Source organism: Hyperoodon ampullatus, assembly GCF_949752795.1.
Source record: "Hyperoodon ampullatus genome assembly, chromosome: 2".
NCBI lineage: Eukaryota > Metazoa > Chordata > Mammalia > Artiodactyla > Ziphiidae > Hyperoodon > Hyperoodon ampullatus.
Window position 1 is genome coordinate 148,696,183 of NC_136915.1, and position 8,003 is coordinate 148,704,185.

Sequence of the window (8,003 nt, forward strand, 5' to 3'; positions counted from 1 at the left end):
AGGATGCTGGCACTTCATGAGTCTCCGACCTTAGTGACCCAAGTAATTTCTTCAAAGAGCCCCTGTTTCCTAACAGTGTGGCTGGATTAAAGCCCAATGAGGGATCTAGCAGGAGCCCCCACACCCCAGCTGAACCGCTGCCCTGTGCGCTCCAGCTCCTGAGCAGCTTCTACATCATTTACGCCCTTTCTTCCCTTCCCGTTACCAAAAAACTGGGTTTGCCTCTTGGTGGGTGTTGAGCCAAAAGATGCAATGAAATCAAAGAGCGAGAGAAGGAAGGATTTATTACTTGCAGCAAGTAAGGAGAACCCTGAGGATCTTGCCCAAAACAGTGTCTCCCAGAACTGTCAAACTGGAGAAGTTTTAAGCATAGTCATGATTGACAGAGCTCAAGCTTCAGTTGATTGAAGTCATGAAGTTCATAAAACGTCAACATCATTATCCCTTAGGTTCCAGTTGATCTGGTAGCTGAGCACTTGAGGCTAATCTTTGCCATTGAAAGAGAACTGGGACTCTTTAGAACTTCTCTTGCCTAATAACAGGTAATGTTTCTGCATTCTTTTCTTCCCTTAAGATCATTAATTACTGAGACCTGTGCAAGGGCAAGCATTGTGGCCAGGCTTAGATAACAAAATGGCTTCTGTCAAGAAAGCCATGCCTGGTTCTTTTTCTCCAAGGCTCCCCTACCCTATCTGCTTATGCTCCCTAGCCCCACTCAAGAGTAGTTCAAAATTTCCATTGTCTCTCTCAGTGCAGCTAAAGCCAGATTTACCTATCGTGGATTAGCCAAATATCCTGTAAGATACCTGCTTGCTTGTTGAAGCCAGTTCTAATAGATCTGCAAAATAAGGAACCCCTAAAAAATAAACAAGAAAAATGGAACTATTCCAGCCTCTTCAAAAATCATCAGAACATTCAGAATGTGATTATAACAGTTTCAAATGTAAAGGTGAAGAAAATATTCCTATGGCCACATGCACCTGGAATTTTGTGATGAAACACCTGTTGGTGGGTTAAGTTTCAATTCTTTTCAATAACTATAAATTATTCTCTGCAGCATGATGTGCCATAATGCATAGTATACCATATTAATCACAAAATTGGAATGCACTTTAAAAAATCATTTATAGAGAACCTATGAAACTCACCATTTTCCCCAAGCTATGTCGACCTCAAGTTCACCTGAGCTCCAGAAACATGTATAGCTATTTTCAGAAACAGAGATTTAACTCACTGAAACACTAAAACCAGGTCATTTTTCTGAGGTTTCAGAAAGCTGTCTCTCTTCTGAACCTCATGGACTTCTGTTACCAAACTCAGGTTCAGCTGTTCACCACTCAAAAACCCATAGTTGAGAGGCAAGTGTTGCTTGGAAAGGAAAGGTTGCTTTATTCAGGAGGCTGGCAACCTGGGGAGAAGGCAGACTTGTGTCCAAAAACCAACTCCAGAGATTCTGCTGGACCATGAAAGTTTTCAAAAGGAGAATCATTTGGGGAGGGGGTCAGAGTCTTCATTATCTTCTACCTTGTACAGACTTCTGATTGGTTGGTGGTGAGGTAAGAGGGTGGTGTTCCCAGAATCTAGTGCTTAGCCTGAAGTTACCATCCTCCACCTGGGAGGGGGCCTTAGTTCCTGCAGAAGAACTCAAACATATATTGCTATGTATATTCCTTGAAGAGGAACCAGGAACCTGCCCCATGCTGCACTACTGTTTCTTGATTGCTCCTCCTTTCTTTCTGCAATCCCTCCCTTCCCTGATAAGCAACTGTTTGAATCTGCCCTTTGGAACTCAGGAAAGGTCAAGGAGGCTGAATGAAGACTATTTCCTACAGAGAAGAAACAGGGGACATGGAAAGCATTTATACCTTGGAGGGCCCCACAGGGTCCTGCAAGGTTTCACTTCCTGTACTTCTTCCCTCTCTCTCTCTTCCCCAAGCTTTGAAAGTTGCCCCATTAATGCTTCAGAATCTTGAAAACAACAACAACAGCAACAAATAAAATCCCTATGCTTCTTCCAATACTGTAGACACTTGGTTGTATGTCTCCTAAATCGGGAAGTTTGACCTTATTAATCCCTAACCCCAGAAAGAGTTATCTTTTCCCAAAATATCTGTCACCTCTTCTCACTCTTCCCAAGTCAACATGACCAGTTCCACCGACAGACCTGAGGGGCCATGTGAAACTATGTTTCTGAAGTTTGAAAACCTAACCAGGACTCTTTCTAATAGAATTACCGTTTTTAAAAAATATATCCATTTATTTATTTTGGCCGCACTGGGTCTTAGCTGCGGCACGCAGGATCTTCGTTGAGGCATGTGGGATCTTTAGTTACGGCATGCAGACTTTTAGTTGCAGCATGCATGCAGGGTCTAGTTCCCTGACCAGGGATAAAAGCCGGCCCCCTGCATTTGGAGCGCAGAGTCTTACCCACTGGACCACTAGGGAAATCCCTAATTACCATTTATTAAGTCTATTATGTTCCAGGTACCATCAGAAGTGCTTTACATATATTTTCTCATTTAAAACTTATAACAGTCCTGTGAGATAGGTATTATCCCTATTTTACAATTCAGAAAACATTCTCAAAGATTACCAACTTGTCCAAGTTCACCCAGCTGGTGTGTGGTTCCAACTAAAAATGGTCACTTGCCATCTGGCACTACAAAAATGAAGTCTCAAGCCACTGCAGTTGCTGACCTTCAACACACCCTGAAAGGAGTTTAGGGTAGAGATCAGGAATGAGGCCTTCTGTGCTCTGGGAAACATTGGCAGAACAGGCCTTCAGATAGTTGGATATTTTCAGAAGGTTTTATGAGCCCAGTTTCTTGCATCTTCTCATATCTAGAGAATCACTAAAATCATAAATGGAGACATCTGCTCCTCATGAGTAGCAACAAGCTTCTGCCAAAATGTGTGCTTGACTGCATGTATCCCTCTTCACCAAAATCACATATATACTGACTTCCGCCCTTACCTCTTCAGAGCAGTTTATCAGAGTTATCTGAGAGGCTGTCTTCTGGGCTATAGTCCTCATTCGCCCCAAATAAAACTTAACTCACAACTCTCATGTTGTGCATATTTTTCCAGTCGACAGTTTTGGCGACCATGAAGGGACGCAGAGCAGACTTCTCTCCTTTACCCAAACTCTAGGAGAAACTGGAACATTGATATCAGCAGAGACCTCTTGTGCCCATCCACCTCCTTGGAGAGTCCAGACGAATTTGGGTGAATCTCTCCTGGTTCTTGGATCTCCTGTATTGGTTGATGATCCTGAGTTTTATTTGGCAGTGTATAAGAGGTACCTGGCCCCCAGTTGAAACATTCCTGGGTGTGCGGGGGTGGGCTGGCTGAAAATCAATGGGGTTTGCTCAGTTTAAAGACACTGAGCGGTCTGGGCTGAGTAGTTTGGTAAGAAGCTGCTCTGACTCTTTTCCTCAATTTGGCTGCCTTCATAGAATTTGTCAGGATAAAAGTGAAGATGTTACATGAGAGCTTTGCTCCAAAGAAGAGGGACAAGACTCCTCCTGGTCAGTTAGAGCTTTCTCAGGCAACTGAGATATGTATGGGAGTGGTGGAGGCAGAGTCCTCATACCGTGCAATGGTCCCACAGGGCAATCCACACATTAATTAAAAGACTTGCTCATCCAGGAATCATGTATAAGAATTGGCCATTCAGTGATCCGAGCACTCACAGTGGTCTTAGACCACTGAAGGGTGAAACTGAGCCACATAAGAGGGCTGAAACGACTCTAGGGTGATGCCTGGAGGAGTTAAGCTCACAAGCCGCACACTGGCCCATCACACAATTTCATTAGTAAGTTTTACCCCTGACAAATTCAACTTTAAAATGGGAAATAGAGCCTCTCAAACAGAGGAATGAGGAGCATCAGAAAGCCAGCCTCTGACTAACACCCCTGCCAGGTTTATGTATTTACAAAACTTATATTTACAAGTACTTACTTATTTGGAATTAAAGGGAAACTTTGCCCTGAAAATAGCCAATATGGGCTCTTTTATTTTGTATGCAGTTGTTAGAGAAAGCTGGCTTAATAAAACATCTTTTCAGAATTCTGACCCTTGAGGGAACAGGTCCTTCTAAGAGAACACGCTTTTCTCTCCCTGTGCCTTGAGACCAGGGCTCTCAGCAACAGTTATCTAGACCATCTCTAATTCCAGAGACTGAGGAGAAAAACAGGGAGGAAAGAGGCCTTTTGAAATTTGACTTATTCTCACTGTTACAAAGTAGTGAGTTTTATATTGTAACACCTGATTCATGACTAAGTTTTAAAATAAAACGATGAGATCTCTGATTGTGTCTGTCTATATGTCCATGTGTGCACATATGTCTTTAACTTTGGATGGTATTATCAAAATTAATTTGTAAATGAGCTCTACTTAATTGGCTTAAAGTAAATTAAGCATTTATAAAAATTCTCAGAAATAAAAAAGGAAACTATCCAGAATGAATTTCAAGTTCATGTCAACTGGGAAATATTCAGCATTAAATTAATACCTGGTATTAAGGTTTGTCTGTAGATTTAATTAATACAGACATGTCTTAGAGTCATCAACATTAAGTATACTTTTATTGTACCTAGGTTTAATAAAAGTCAAATAAGATCTTATTATATCTGTTGCAAATTTGTCCACAAGAAAAATAACTTGGTATAATGAAATTTTTTATTAGTAAATTAAATGTAAATGAGAAAAGAGGTTTTGGGTGAACTCTTTAGGAAAATTGTTTTAGGAATATCTACTTAAAAATATTCTCTCCAGATACTTGGCAACTTTAAAATTTAGAGTTGTACTAAATTAAGCTAAATGATGGAAGTTTATTGAATGACTAGGTCATTCCCAAATAAAATAAGATAATGAAACCTTAGGTACTGAACACTGGCCTCCTTTTACAGGGAAACAAAAGGCATTAAGTACTATTAATAAACATGTCTGGGGCCACACTGAGATATTTTCTATAAAAAAACATGTTTTTTAGAAATTATTACTGGTATTTATGTTTGCCAATCTACAGAATGAAAATGTAAACAACAGTTCATAATTGCATACTTCTTAGTCTTCACTAGAAAGTAAGGTTTTAAGAGTTGTGAATTCTAATTTAAATATGTAATTAAAGCTACTAGAAATAATAAAGGAAACATTTCAGCATATAGTAGCAAAGTAGGATGTGTGTCTTCAGTAAAAGAAGGTATGAGGAATGGAATTGCATTTCGTTAAGGGAAAAAAAGTAATTTTGTTCTAGAGCTGGTTGTTTATGGATGGTAAGAAATAAGGGACAAACTAGTATGGATACAGAAAGTTACAGAAGGTTTATGGAAAAGGAATCCTGAGAAAAGAGTTCTGTGCATGGTCAGGATTGGCAAAGTATAGAATAAATTTAATTGAGTAAATGAATTTTAGAAATAAGCTGGTGCAAAACCTGAATTTGGTTTTTCTCTCTGTTAAGATGACACAGTTTTCTTAGAATATTGATCCACTTTTGATAACAGATTATAAAGTTTCTTTTCCCTTTACCTGGTAACATGTTATAACTGTGTGTAATTGCCTTTGAAATCTTTTTGTCACTTTGGTTAAGTGGATAAGCATTGTTTCACAGTGACCTATGATCCTATTTGACCAAGAGTTTTAAAAACTTTTCGATATTTTTTGACAAAGTTCCCAAATCAAATTCTAAAGAAGTTCCTTTGACCTCTAGCTAACTTTGACCTCTAGCTAGCTTCAAAGGGCTCCCTGAAACATCCCAAAGAGAGGTATTAAACTAATTAGGTTCATTTGGTATGTTAAATTACATGGGAACTATTTTCAAATGGGTAATAAATCTTCCTAGGTTGTATTGCATGGGTAAATATCATTAATATACATAGCCTAGAAATTATCTAAAATTCCTAAAAATCTGGTATGTCCTGGTAAAATTTATCCGTCATAATTCTGGTTATTATCCTAAAATGTCACAGCAGTAACCAAGTTTCTTTGTCAATAACATTGTAATCAGGTCTTTAACTGTGCCTTCTTAAGTCTTTTGTCATTCATAGACAGTTATTGTCTTACACTTATGCCTTTGCAAAAATGCTTCCTCTTCAAGAAGATTCATAGCAAGGACTTTTGGACAAGTACAGATTTCTGATAACTTTTAGATCATTTTTCTGAACTGGGTAAGAAATTTAAAAATTCTAGAGGAAAACCGGATGGCTTCATGAAACTATTAACAGAAACGATTAGTTACATAGGACTGAGTGAACTGATGAATGTGGTTATAATTTTTATGGTTTCTGTCTAAAACATTACTGGCTTTTAATCTGTGTTTTCCAGACATAAGCAGACCCTTCCCTCAAGCTAGTTATGACTTACAGCAATTTGGTAAGTTATACCTCTGTAAACAGAATTGAAACATTTATCTTTTCTGTCTACCTGATTCCTTCAGAAATTGGAAACTCATAGGTTCCCAGTAGCCTTATCAGGTAAATAAGGAAGGCAACCTCCTGGCTGGTGATATTGTGGGGATGTTGAAAAGGGAGTAATTCACCCAAGTCTGTAAGGCAAAATCTGTGACAAGCCTTTGGCATTGCTTTCCTTGACCTTGAGGCCCTTTTTTTTTTAAATATTCATTTACTTTATTTTATTTACTTATTTTCTTCATTTTTTTGGCTGTGCTGGGTCTTCGTTGCAGCACGCAGGCTTCTCTCTAGTTGTGGTGCGTGGGCTTTCTCTCTCTAGTTGTGGCGCTCAGGCTCAGTAGTTGTGGTGCACAGGCTTAGTTGCCCTGTGGCATGTGGGATCTTAGTTCCCCAACCAGGGATCAAACCCGTGTCCCCTGCATTGGAAGGCAGATTTCGTACCACTGCACCACCAGGGAAGTCCCTGAGAGGGCTTTTTTAAAGAAAACTGCAGTCCGAGACTCCTAATGAAAAGTTCCCCACGGCCAATATAAAAGAGCCTATATGATCAATTACACTTACCTAAGGAATCAGGCCAAGGTTATTGAAATGCAAACAAATTAATCTTAATTTGTCTATATTTGGTAAAAATGAGGGTAATTTTAGAGAGAAAAATGTATGTTTTAGTGGATATCAAATTCTAGTTTTGTTAATTGAGGTCTGTATTTACTGCTTAAGCCTCACTTCCGATTCAGCTCCTTCCTATTATGTTATATTATTGTAAACTTTAACTGAATTATTAAAAGGACACTCTAATTTGTTTCTGAAGATTATCTCATTAATCTATCTTTGGATGAAGATCAGATGCCTCATGACCTGTAGCCAGGGATTATGCATACTGGAAAAAACATCATTTAAAGGACTATCTCCAAGCTAGATGGAAAGACCCTTATCAGGTACTCTTAACTAGCTCATGCACAGCGAAACTGAAAGGAATTGACTCTTGGATTAATGTTTCCAAAAGGGTCCCTGCACTGGACTGGCCTAGAGAGAGGATTGCTGACCTTAAAATCACCTTAAAACAAGACTCAAACAGAGGAGAAACTTCCAGACTAGGATGAGAAGATGACATCTGAAATAGACATCTGACCCAAGATGCTGGACCAGGCCTGTCTACCAATTACTTTGATAATTGCTCACAACTTTGCTTATGAACCGAATGTATTTCACAATCTTATACTGCGTTTAAAGTTAATCCAATTGTTGGCATTATGGCTATTTACCTATATCCAGTTCTTCTGGACTACTTTGGTGGAGTTCTCCACTCCAAGGCTCTAATTGGATAGCCCTTAGGAAATTTATTCTAGAAGAAAGAAATTATAGTTCTCTTTAGGCCACTATTGATATTACTAGGTGATATCCCTCACCTGGCCAATTAATAATACCTGCTCCGACTCTGACCATAAATATGAATTTTCTTTTAGGGTCACTCAAGCTCAATCAGAGCACCAAGCGGAATCTCAGTCAAAAACCATAACCTCCTGTTTATGACAAGGAAACCTCACACAGTTCTGGTATGTATCTATGTGGCTAACACCAGGCTATGCTCAAGTT